The sequence below is a fragment of the Notechis scutatus genome, chromosome 1, assembly GCF_049901735.1.
Source record: "Notechis scutatus isolate UNSWTSFEM ecotype Mainland chromosome 1, rNotScu1.2, whole genome shotgun sequence".
In the NCBI taxonomy this organism is placed as follows: domain Eukaryota; kingdom Metazoa; phylum Chordata; class Lepidosauria; order Squamata; family Elapidae; genus Notechis; species Notechis scutatus.
Genome location: NC_142009.1, coordinates 31,401,331 through 31,414,998, shown reverse-complemented (window position 1 = coordinate 31,414,998; position 13,668 = coordinate 31,401,331). Strand labels below are relative to the sequence as shown.

Sequence of the window (13,668 nt, the reverse complement as noted above, 5' to 3'; positions counted from 1 at the left end):
TGCTTGCAACATATACACATAGCAGCATTAATTTTCACACAAACATATCAATAAAAGTTCTCACCAAATGAATTCATAAACAGCTAAAAGTATCAGAATAGGAAGAAATGTTTGTGCCTGCATCAACAGAAGGAAATGCAGCCTTTCAACACAGCCTTTCCCAATTTGAAACTTGCTAGATGTATTGGACTTCAACTTAAAAAATATTCAGTTAATAATATTCATATCTAGAGAGCAGCAGGCTGGGAAAGGCTGTTCTAATTTCTGTTGATGCAGGAACAAAGTAAGCTTGTTCATTTCCAGATGAGAACAAGGCTTGCCCTGCCAGTTGTCCTGATAAATTATTTGAAAACGTTTATGTCTCAATGTAAATTGAGGCTGGCCCGGTTTAAAAAACACACACAAAAATGCATTGCTGAGTATACATTTAGTTGCACATCCCCAAAATTTTAGCATTTAGCATTTTGGCAAGAACACTACTGACATATATAGCCATGACAGTTGACTACACTGTTGCCTAGGACTTAATGGTCTGTGGCTACTCTAAGTAAATGATGAAGAACAGAAAGAATTGAGTGTTGTTTACAAGGATCAGTTAACTCTGCATGTAAAGATACATTGCATGCACGTGTACACACACACACACACACACACACACCACTGTCACTAAGTGGAATTTTCTAAATAAGACAAAAAATGGCAACACTTCATTTCCATCAGAGCTGCCATTACAGGGATATTAAAAATTTGTCCCTAATCTTGGTGAGTACACAACTATAAGATCTCAAGTCTATTCTTAACTTAAATCACACACACACACACACACACACACACACACACCAAATTTATGCCCTCTGGAGATACCGAAGTGCAATTCTCATCATCCTGATCTATCCTGGACACTCAGCCATAAAACTCTATTTGTGATCTGTTTTCTAATTACACTAATGTGTGACAGTTTTATATAAAACAATGGTTAAAACAGCTATAGCCAGTTTAACCATTTAAAAATACTATTTTAAAGCAAATAAGTTGTTGCTTATGGACTGCATTCCCACAATATACAATATACAGGTTAACAAAACAAATTGTATGTGCATATTACTATGCATGTACATACATACTATGCTAAAGCAAATATTTGCGTAACATAATTGCCTGTTTTATATAACCATGCTAAAACAACAGCTGAGTTCTGACAACACACTGTATCATAAAATGTGTTATCATGCTTTAGTGTAGTCTTGTACAAATCCACAAATAATATGGGTTTGAGATCAAACCAAAGAGAGAGAAAGTACAAGAGAAAAACTCAAATGTACCTAGAGTAGTACAGTATGTCTACCTGGTGACCTATAAATCAAATGTGTACAGACAGACTTTGACCATTCTGTGCCAAAGAGTCTCAGAAGTTTCTCTTTTGTTCATTACTTCCTTTTTATAAGACAAACTCATGGCTTTGGAAAAGGACCTATGATCAAGAAACTGACTGAGCTGTGCATACATTGTAGATTTGGACAAAATTCCTACTCATCCAACAACAGAAGCTAGAGTGAGATCCAGGGGCTACCAACCTCCTACATGCACCAATGCACTTTCCAACTAAACTACTAAAACTTCTGCTTCTGGGGACCCCAGGTTGCAACACGTTCAACCAATGCCTATTGTCATCCTTCCCCAGATCTTTCCTTTCCTCATCCTCTTCTAGACCCCAGCAGATCCAGATCAGCTTAAGCAACCTGAGCTGGAAAGACTAGAAGGTGAAGCAAAGAGCAGAGATTAAAGTTGGGGGCAGGCTGGGAAATCTCTTTCACCGTCACAAGCATTTGTGTGCGGGAAGGGGTGCTTTCCATCAAGGATTGCAGAGGAGACCCAGGACAAAGAATTATCCAAGAATTGTCACACAGCCATCCTGTGAATTGTCATCCTGTGCTGGCCTAATCTGAGGGTGATCCTGCTGCATTTAATGAGTCTTACTCTCCGGGAAGCAGGCCTAGAATCAAGGCCTTCAGGACTCACTAGTATTTCCATGGAAAGGCATCTATTTTGAAGAATAGGCTTACTAACCTCTCACTTTTTCTCTTGGCTACACACCAGGACATTGGTGCATTTTCTAAATGTGAAATGTGGATGGCTGGAGTTGCCGACAGAGTTATATTCCAGCTGCGGATTTTTAAGTGTGAATTCAGATTGCCACCTCCTTTCCCCCTCCCACCCCACTCTTCAATGCCTCAAGCAAAACCATATTCATCAGTCTCTATCTCATATACCAGGAGGGAGGGAGGGAGGGAAAAGAAAAAAAAAGAAAAAGAAAGAAAGAAAGAAAGAAAGAAAGAAAGAAAGAAAAAGAAAGAAAAGAAAGAAAGAAAGAAAGAAAGAAAGAAAGAAAGAAAGAAAGAAAGAAAGAAAGAAAGAAAGAAAGAAAGACAATTTTAAAAGGTGAAATTAATGAAAGAAGTGGGAAAGAAAACTGTTGAAAGAAATCTCGGACAAAACTAGAAAAAGCTAGTATTCCTTCCCCCGCAGTTTCTAATATATTTCCAGTGAAATAAAAATCACCTAACCTGACTGCCTTAAAATCACCTTGATAGCAATTACTAACATATTACTATCACTACATTTTTTTTCCACAGTTATTTGAGAAAACATGTCTACTGTTATATTCTAGTGAAATTATTTGATAATAAGCAAGCAAATCTTAAGTGGCACATGGGGTACCTATAAAGCGTAAAACTATAAAACTTCAAGAGAAGTTGGAAAAACATTTGAAAAATATTATCTATAAAACAAAATGGTTGTATTTAGGCAGTATTTGCACCTTTCATGTATTTCTACAAAATAGTCATATATCGGCACAATTCACCCACACAGTTTACCTACTTCCTACCTAATATGTATTAATCTTCCCATCAAGATTAATGGATTTGAAAGTGATTTCTACTGGATAATGGAATTCAATTAAATCAGAATATAGATCTAAAGAATGCAAATATGAACCCTTAACACTATTTTCATTATCTCTTTGTTATAAGTAAATAGAGAAGAATTAATTATTTTAAAGGTAAAATCGAAGTAGCATAAAGATATCAGAATTACACCAAAAGGCATTATTTCCACCCATCATTTTCTAGAAATATTTGTATGAAGGTGCACAAACATTTTATTGGTGTACTTTCAAAGTACATTTGAAGAGTAAGAGAAAATGTGTGTTAATATTTGAAGCTATTGCAAATAGAAATAACTGACTGTAATAAATAGTTGAAACAGATCCACCATTTCCGGCAATTTTTACCTGCTCAGGTTAAAATAATATATTACTTCCCTATACTGTTTTAAAATAATCACAACAGAATAAGAAAGGACATGGTAGAATAATAATAACAACAATGCAGCATAGTACATTCACCCATTCTGAAAAGAGCAATATAAAAAAATTGAAGGGAGGCCTATATTTGTAATCTCTTCTGGTTTTTTTACGTTTCTAATCTTTTCTCAACTCCTTTTGAAAACCAGAATTCTGTTGTTTTTGAACCAAAGAATATACTACGGGCCTGCAGATTTTCTCTGAGAAACCCCCGCCATTCTCTTAGGAAAAAAAACAAACGGAGAGGGGCTCAGTATATGGGTTCCCTTTTAATTGGGATAAACAGGAAAGAAAAGCAAGTTTTATCCCAAAATATCTTGCAGATTTGAAGTAATCAATGGCAGAAAAGGAACAAGAATAATCATGATCATAATAATCATAATAGCCAAAGAAAGCTCCGCGCTCTTTCTTCTTACCAATTTAGCGCAAATAGAAATCGAATTGAGATCGGTGAAATTTAAAACCTCTTTACCTTGGATTGAATTGTGAACACCGCTTCATAAGCAACTAACGCTATTAAAACAAAACAAAATGATTTACACACCTAAAACCCGAATACAGTATAGGATTCCCGTTAGGAAGATTACCAAAACGATCGGGAAAGGTCATATTTTGTGAGTTATTATTAGTCATAGTTTTCAAGTTCAATGAATTAAAGGATGTTGAACGCTACGCCCAATCTTTTTCTCTCTCTCTCTCTAAAACTATATTCATTATGATTTCTTATGCTGGTAGAGGAAAGGTTTGTTTTCGACGTGTCTGTTCCCAGAAGAGAATACTGCACCCCAGCAGTGAAAGAAGGAGCGATACCGGGGGACGAGAGAGGAAAACTTGGGCGAGCCCATCTGCGTGGCTCGCTCCAACCTGGGCTCCCTTCACTCCAGCGGGTGCGCACGTAATGAAACGAACAAGAAAACCCACTCGCGATCCGGGGAAAGTCGCCTTGCGACGTTTCTTCCCGGGTAAAAGTTGTTCGGACAATAACTTCGGATAAACACCGAGAACCGGGAAGGCAAAGAAAGAATACAAGCCACGAAAAGGGCTGCCAAAGGTGTGTTGGAGTTCCGGGACTAGAAAGGAGCCGAGACTCACTTCAAGTTTTCCCGCAGAGCCAAACCGACCTGCTTTCAAACGTCCCCCGCTCGCCGCTTTTGGCTCCTTCGCGGTTTGCTGCCTCGCCGGAGCCCGACCGAAGCCTGGAAGGGGCGCCGATCAGAAAGCAGAGAGAGGCGGGCGCAACGGTGGGAAGCAATCGGTCGGACGGCTTTGGCCGCTGAGGCTCAGCTGGGTTGCCCGCGTGTCCGCCCGCTGCCACCTCTAGGCCACGGAGACGCCGGGAGCGAAAACGCCCCCGCCCACCCAGGCCAGGCCTCCCGGAGCGCTGAGCCGAGTCCGCCTTGCCTCCTTCCTCTATAGCCCCTGCCTGTCCGCCCGGGGAGCGGGCACGATAAGGCGGGTGCGCTGCTGTCTGGCCCGCCTCGCTCCCGGTGACGCCGCCGACGCTCTGAGTCTGGGCAGCCACGGATGGGACGCTTTGCTTTCCCTCCCCGGCTTTTCTCTTTCTTCCACCCCCCACCCCCCGCTTCGTCCCTCTTTCCCTACACTCTTCCTTTCTTGTCTCCACCCTGGTGACTGGCTTCTCCACACCACGTGGCGAGGGGACGGGATGAACTGCGGTGGGGGGGGGGGAGAAAAGGTCGAGGGTATCTGTTGCACCATCAGCCGGCGCCAAGCTTCATTCCTTGGGGGGTGGGGGGGATATATACATTTACACATACACATATACATGCACGCTCACACGGATAGACAGACGCAGCATGCTGGAGAGAGGAAGAGAAAGAGAGAGGGAGGAAGGGAGAGAGAGAGAGAGAGAGAGAGAACATAGGTACGCACGTTCGTGGGCAACTGGGTGCAGCTGAAAACTCAGAGTGGGAGAAACCCACTTTCGACTTGTGCCCCCAAACAACACGTGTAGGGCTTTAACAATTTCTCCCCCAACCTCCCTTCCCGATTTGGTATCCTCCAGATGTGTTTCTCAACTGCCACCATCACTGCCACCAGATCCCGACCCAGTAGTCCGTTTCGACTGGTAGGCTCCGTGTCAAAGAGAGGAGGGATGCAGTAGGAGGCCTTACAGAAAGAGAGGTCCTTCCCTTCATTATCCTGTGCATACCTTTTGTTGCTTCCACGTCAGGGAGTACTGTTACCTATCTTTAGCAGTGAGTCCTGCCACTATGTAGATTTCCCTCTTGGAATCCCTTTCTGATTCATTTTACTGGAGGAGGGTAAAAGAGAGAAGAGGAAAAAGCCCTCCACCCCATGCAGGAACGTCCACTACTAAAAAAAAAAAAACTTGACAGCTGCAGGCTGTACAAAACGGCACTGCCCTTAGGGGCAATTCAAACCACCGTGTAGGTTTTGGTCAGGTGATTTGCTGCTTGCGGAGAAACTCGCCCCATGTGATCGAATGATCAAGTGGGTAGAAGTGCATGGGAGCGAACTCCAATTTTGCAAATGCGTTTGGACGTATAGAACTGCCGGATTTAAAGGAAGGAAGGAAGGAAAGCACATTTGAGTGAAGGGTTTCTGAGACACGTGAGAACGTGAGTTTCGTAATGGAACCAGTTTAACAAGACAATGGTCAATTCTCCCTTGCTGGAGTTTTCACACTGGCAGGGCAGCAGCTTTTGGAAATCCTGCATTAAAGAGGACGAGTGTGATTGGATGACATAACATACAGGGCTCCCTTTAAGTTAATGACTTTTTTTTTCTATATATGCCTTCAAAGCTCTGAAGGTAGCCTTTCCACAACTTCCTTCTCATTTAATTCCTTCTGCAACTCTAAGAGGCAGATCCTCGACTTCTTTTGTACAGCCTCCCCAATTTCCTATCTTCACTGCCACTGTTGAGAATCAACTAGCCTGCTTCAAGGCTAGATGGGGAGAATTTGAAGTTGCACCTTCTCAGCTGCAGCCAACATTCTGAATCCTGCTTCATGCAGTTTAGCTCCCTTTGGTAATCGCTTTCCTTAGGTCAGAATGAAAGCATTCTGTCCCCTCATTCCCCCCCATCTCTGCTTTCTCTCCATTTGCATTCCCCTATTTGTAAATGGGAAGGAGAACTTAAGAAGGAAGGAAACTCTCTGGCGACTGGGATTCACTCACTAATTGCATTCATACAATGTGCCACACTGGACTGAAATAGAATTAACGATTTTGAGGTTGAGCATATTCTGAAAAGTGAACTAGGTTAGTATGTAAACTGTGGTATGTATGTGACATACAGAATATGGGCATATTTTATTGATTTGGATTTACAGGATATTACACTGTGATAATTCAATCATTAAGTTACATGACTGAAGGAAATTGAATACAGAATTCCCAAAGTCAGCTTGATTTAATTTCTCTATGCTGCAATGCTACCCACACTTGAAGAATAGACCTTGATCCCTCTTCCTTGAGTCAATCAAGGTTGGCATGGTTTATTTCTGCTTCTGGATGGAGGCCATCCCAAGACAGCTTGGTTAGAGCTTGGTTAGAGAGCTTCAAATTCTTCTCCAACCTGGTGCCTTCCATTTTTAATTCTGATTCCAATCAGCCCAGCTATCATGATCAAGGATCAAGGATGATGGAATGTTTACTGTAATCCAAAATATCTGATGAACATCAAATTGGAACCTCACTTTATTCATTAATACAAATAGCATAAAAATAGAGATTTTAATTAGGAGATAATCGGGGGAGGAATTATGTCTGCTTCCATAAAGAGAAAGCTGCAAGCAGTGAGTCAAATTTAACTCCTTGTACTGACTCACCATAAATATTATACATTGCCTGCTAGATAAACACTAGTTTTTAAAACTAACAAAACAGTAGTATTCTGTATGAGTACTGATAGTGTTTTTGTTTTTGTTTTGACACTGTTCTGTGAACATAAACTGGTTCATCACTGATTGTCCTGCAAAATGTAATGCTTAAAATATGTTTAATATAATCAACAAACTCAGGCATGTTATGCAAATTCTGTTCATAGAACAGAATTACTATACAATTTGGACCCAAGCTATAAACAACTTCTGGAAGGCACTGCTACAAAGCAGGAGGTAACAGGCAAAACATGGAGGTGAGATTTAGATGACATTCAGAAAAGAGTTGGTGTGTGGGATTGAAACTATCCTGACCCAAAGGATGACTTTAAAATGTTGGGAAATTGTCAAAAAATGGCTGCCATGAGGAGGTTTGCCTACTGACTGTGGAGTGTCAGCTGCAAGAAAGCCATTTTCAAGGATGCAAAAGTCCCATATCTGTATCAAAGACAACTCCAAAATAATTTGGTGAGATACATTCCCAGGCAGACACAACATTAAAAATCACCAGGCGAAAGATACCCATCCTTGCAAGCAAAACAGACCTTTATCACTAACTGGCCTTCTGGCATCACCTCTTTCTTTTTCTCTGGATAGTTGGACACTCTCCTGTCTGACTTACTGGGTGGCATCCACCTACTATTGTTTTGAATGCCTCCAAGGTTCATATGAGCCCAATGACGTTCTCAGATAAAGAAGGCACTGGAGCCTATTTCTTTGTTTAGCAACATGCCAGATGGTCAGTTTTGAGGCAAGGAAGAAGAGAAATTCAAAAAATAAAAGATAAAAAACAAAGTAATCATAAATATTAGGGGGACAAGAAACCTAGTGGCTATAATAGGTACCACCGTAAGTGACCACTATAATGTAAAGAAGACCTTAAGTGCCATGTCTCAGTTGGAGCCATCAGTGGCTTTGTGGCATTGACTTTTACAAATGGTCAATGAAAAACTTTAGTGAGGGGGATCTCACTATTGCTTGGCAAACCACTGGGTAGAGAGGAAGACAGAGAGAAAGGAAGAGAGGTTCATATTCATTCATTAACTAAACCATGACTTACAGAAGCTTTATGAGTTAGCACAATGAACTAAACCACAAATTAGCCTAGATTATATGCAAACCCAACCAGAGGGTAGTGGTAACAGAGAGAAAAGGAGAACTTGATAGGTCTAGGAAAAAGAGAGAGGAGAGAAAAGGGGGTCTCTAATGAAAAGGTGGTCTTATTAATTCATTGCTCTGATCCCACACATCCTAGGTCTGATTAGTGATAGACACCAGGACACTTGTAGTAGCAGATTATCTTCAAGAACAAGATGCCTTTGAGCAGCATGAACATTTTGGTCCAAAAAGTAGGTGTGGGCAGAAGAAAAACTAACTTGAATATAATTTAATTAGTTACATTTAATTCTAAAAATAGGTGTGCTTCCTCTGTACAACTAAGTTGAGTATTCCATATGCATTTATTAATGTTCTATATCTGTCACATTAATTAATGACATTTTTGGAGTTGCTTTCAGAGTCCCAACCAAATTAGGAGCCACTTGTGACCTTATTTGACACCTTATTCAAGAGGATGCAAGCTGTGGATTTCCAAAAAGTTCTTTTGTGTGCTATTGAAAAAATAAAGACATATATGGCAATTTATTTGTATTCTCTGCAGGTGGTTGTATACAATGATATTTTTTCTTTTAAATTAGATTATGGAATATATCTGATCAGAAAGGACATTAAGGAGATGTGATGATCAGTGATGGAATCCAGGATGGAATACAATCTCTTTGTGTACTGTAGATCACTCAGTACTTCTAAATAGTTTCATTTCATTGTTTTTTGTTAGGGAAAATGCATTATTAGAGTAGACTAGCCTTCTGAAATTTGATGTCATTGGTCAAGGAGATGGAAATTGTAGTCCAACATTTCTCAAGAAATCTGAGGAATTATGGAATAGCCACATCTTTCAACTTTTGAAGCTCATCTAAGTGTTTCCTTGTAGGTCTTCCATGTTATTGTTTTGTCTCAATTACAATTCCACCAAACATGAAAACCTTTTGCCCTAAGACGTAGACATATAAATATGGACCCATTAGCCATAAAGCTATATTTCATCTCTTCAAGTTGGCCCTGGTTCAGCAAGGGAGTGGAACCAACTGGCAATGAGTAGTTTTGCAATGAGCTGCATGGGTTGCTGTAAGAAAACAAGTAAAGTTAACTGGTCAAAATGGTTTCTGGCCATCTTGTCTGAACACTTGAGACGGCCTACTAAGCCTCCCCTCTTTAAACACAGTACATCAGATTTGGGTCAGGCATCAGCCTCCCTAAAAGTGCCCCCCTCCAGCCTGAAGGTACATTATGCAAAGTATTTAGCATATTGTTTTTTATTGTGCCTTTGGCCTAATTGATCCATTGTGTGTCTTCCATCAAGATATGCATATCTCTGTCTTGTTTTCTTTAATTTGTTCTGTGTACAACAAAGCCTTTTTTCTGCTTTGTTGTACACAGCCCAGAGTCTCAGTCTATTAGGACATTCTACAAATGCAGTAAATGGATGAATACATTAAAACAAAATGGCCATTTTGTGAGACAGGAAAGCTTGGAAAAATCTCCAAATCCATATCTGAAATAATATACATGCATCCATGCAAAAGAAAGCAGAGTCTTCACTTTTTTTCTCACTGACTTGCTAACTTATTATTCCAATAGGCCTTCACCTCGGTAAGCAAAACTATTTCCATCAAACACACACACTCATTTGACATGTGTCAACAGTTCATTGAGTAGGGCTTCTAGGAGGGTAAGAACTGGGCTGTAAAATTCCAAATGGCCAATAGATGATTGCATAGAGATTTTTTTTTTTGACCTCTTTGCTGCCATCTAAGATTATCTGGATTTTTGCAACCCAGATCTGAATAGTCCAACAGTTCCCTAGGAGTACTTCATTGCAAAATTAATGCCTCATCTCCCAATTTAACTAACCAAATGACTAATTTTGTTTTTTAATTAGGGCTATATGTAAAAGCAAAGGTTTTCATTAAAAAAATTGATTACTGGATTTGGAATGTATCATGTTTAGGGAAGGGGGGGATTGGCTTTTGCTTTCAATTTTCTATTTAGTGGGCCACACCAACATATTTTTTGCGGTTGTTGAGATTGCTCTTTTTCTTTCCTTTTAAAATTATCTTTATGAAGCACAACACGTGCAAAACCGATGGCCTATCACCAAAAGTGTGCATGTAACTAATCAGGCACACATCAAAGTTGTGCAAGGGATGACAAATGAAATTAAATAAACAAGTCGTACAAACACAGAACAAATGGAGAGGGAACTACCAAAGACCCTTTGTGCTGGGGCGCCATTTGGTCTAGGGCTGGCCTTGGCCATGATAATTGGTTTAAACATAAAATCTGCTTAGTCAATGAGTACATCAGAGTCAGTATCCAGACATGCTATTCATGAATTTAATGAATTTGGAACTTCCAAGCAGGAGACAATCAAGAGGGATTGGATTTTCTCCAGGAAGAATGAGGCACATGAGTTTATAGAAACAGACTTCCCAATCAAAATACATTAAAAGAACCAAGCACTCATGTAGCAAAGATGTCCCAGAACTATCTCCAGGCTGCTGAATGCCTTTGTTCCACATTTTTGTTATTCCTGCATCCCTCAAAATTCCTGCTTCCTCTTTATTCCTAATTTATTTTGCCAGGGCTTTTAGAGCAATTTGGTTTTTAATTCATGAAATGAATTGATAATCCACCCCAAAAGGCAGCATGGGACAATCAATCATATTTGTGAGCGAGCCTATTAAGCCCCTTCCAAGATCCTCCATGGCATTCTCCCTCCCCTCTGTTGACTCTGAGGTCCAAGGGTCAACTAGCAATCCATACCTTCCTGCTCAGTTTGCCCTGGGTTGCCTTGCTTTGGGGATGCCATTCAACTGGGTCATGTTGGTTTCTAATTTTTTTTAAAAATTAACAACATATGTTATGTGACTTCTCTGTATACTAGATCTCCAAAATCCTCACAATTTCTGAATATTTTGTTTTAAAAATGTTTTAGCCATTTTTCAATGACCTTGCTTGGAACTGGGCATGTGATGAGATGTCATTGTGGCAGGAAGTTTTGAAGGTTAATAAGGCAATAAAAACACTATATACTGTATTAAAATATATATACAATAACCCATCATCATGTACCCTTTAAAGCTGATAACATTCTAATTTTCTATACAGTAACTGGTTCTTTTTCAGTTGACAAAATGCTCTACAGAAACAAGTTTGGGAAACTAAAATAATAATTAACCATATAGCCCTGGTATACATTTCCACAGCAACATGCCCTACAGAGTACAGTAGAATTTTATTAGGAGAGATGTGTAAAATGGCAGCTTAAACCCAAATTGCTTAAAGAAAACATGTATACAGAGGGAGAGGTTCAAAATATGGAGTTACAGCTGATAACAGAGCTTAATTCAACATCCTATAAAACTAGCTGCTTTCATGTGGGCATAAACCATCAATTGAAATCTTCAGTGGAGGACCTTGTCATTTTTCCTTTCTTTCTCTAAAGTCCAATTAATTGGGTCTATGATGCAAAGGACTTTTTCTACAGCACTGTCCACATCCTGGACTTCTTCCATCTCCTTGCCTGATCAAATAATGGTCTTTTTTAAAAATCTCTGGTGGTGATGGTGGTTCATCAGATCCTTAATATCACCTATTTTACACATGCCTTGAGATGTGCTTATCTATTTAATAGCACTTAGATTTATATACCACTTCAAGCTGCTTCTACAACCCTCTCTAAGCAGTTTACAGAGTCAGCATATTGCCCCCAACAATCTGGGTCCTCAGAAGGATGGAAGGCTGACTCAACTTTGAGCCAGTGAGACTTGAACTGCCAAATTGCAGGCAGCCGGCAGTTAGCAGAAATAGCCTGCAGTACTGCACTCTAACCACTGTACCACTGTGGCTCTAACATTGCTTTAATATATATATTTGTCCCTTTTAACATTATATTTCATTTTGCACATTACATTTATGAGTCTTGGAGGCATTTTGTGCAAAAGACATTAAAAAATAACTATCATTTTTAGCATAGCGGCTTGAAGAACATGTTGCACCTAATAAAAAAGAGATGATTGTTGTGCTTTCTGAGTATTTGGCTAAAAGGCTGAAGAACTGAGAATGTTGCTTCCTCACTTAAATGGACAGCTTCTTTCCATAATAGAAAAGAGTCCATCTGCATTGGCTTCTCATGTGTGGAAAATGTAAGCTCTTGTCCCAGATTTTAAAAGGATGCAGAGTTTGCTTGAGATGAGACCTAGAAAAATTGATTTGATATAGTTGATGGGGTATAGTAATTTTCATTTATTTTACTTTATCTCATTATTACCTTTATATCCGGTGGAAAGTAAAGTGCAGGCTCACAGCCTCAACACTGTTGATTTAGTCTCCCTGTTAAAAAATAATAGTAAGATGGCTCATATTCTTGTAATAAATTAGTTTGTTTAAAGAAAGCCTTTGGGATTAACACATTAAAATCTGTAGGGCAAACATAAAAGTAAGATGAAGCAACATTTCAGCTACTTTAATCAAAATAGAAAGGAGCAACATTTTAGTGGCAGGGATGCAAAGTGGATGAACTATGGTGTACTTGTGAGCTTTGACTTACCTACTCCTGCATTAAAACTTGCTAGGAAGAAAAAAATAGCATCTATCATGACTGTTTCAAGACAGTAATGCCTGATCCAAAGTCACCCAGTGGATCTTCTAGCAATCCTATACCAACATTCTGCACAGTCCCGAATTTCCTTTTTTTCCCTTTAGCCCAGGATCTACCATGGATGAATGGACAGATGGATAAACAGACAGATAGACAGACAATTACAAGCACCATTTCATTTTCTGAAAAATTTATTATCTGTGGAAGAAATTATGCAGAGTAAAGTGATAAAAATATGCATATATCTGCCTGGTCTGCTATTAATATTCAGATACTATCAGTGGTTGATTAATTCCTGTCCCCAACAACTGAAAAGCTATAGCTTAGAGTTCACATACTGTATAGTCAAGAAATGTAGATATTTCTCCCAGACCTTGGGGTAGGGTAGTTTTCCCACCCCCACCCCGCTTAGATGAGACTTTGTACATGGAAAATGTATTGTTTGGATAGAATCTATCTTGTTTATTTATAATGTATTGTGTTTTTTATCTTGTTTGCTTGATATTGTCAACTAGTCAGAGTCATTCTGGAGTCAGGCAGAATCTCCATCTAAATAAATAAATAAAGCAAACAAACTTGACAGCCCTGTCTAGTTCACGAGTACCAGAACAGTACTTTTTCCTGACCCAAAGATTTTACAATCTAACATTTGACACAACCAAAGCAACAGAGAAAAGAGAAGGAAATAAAGGCAGCAGGAATTAAAAGGGAAAT

General features: G+C 39.5%; 1 protein-coding gene across 3 annotated transcripts in view; it reads right to left on the bottom strand.

The window, feature by feature from the left end:
* The window catches only part of GATA4 (GATA binding protein 4), a 69,579-nt gene that overhangs the window by 47,999 nt on the left and 7,912 nt on the right, over positions 1-13,668 (bottom strand). Inside the window, exon 1 of one of the 3 annotated variants that reach the window (XM_087960473.1) lies at positions 4,486-5,101. The exons of 1 other annotated variant lie outside the window; for it this stretch is intronic. The gene's annotated coding sequence lies outside the window, so the exon portion shown is untranslated. Of the gene's footprint in view, positions 1-4,456; positions 5,102-13,668 lie in introns of those variants that run through there. One more of the 3 variants, XM_087960470.1, reaches the window with a different exon arrangement.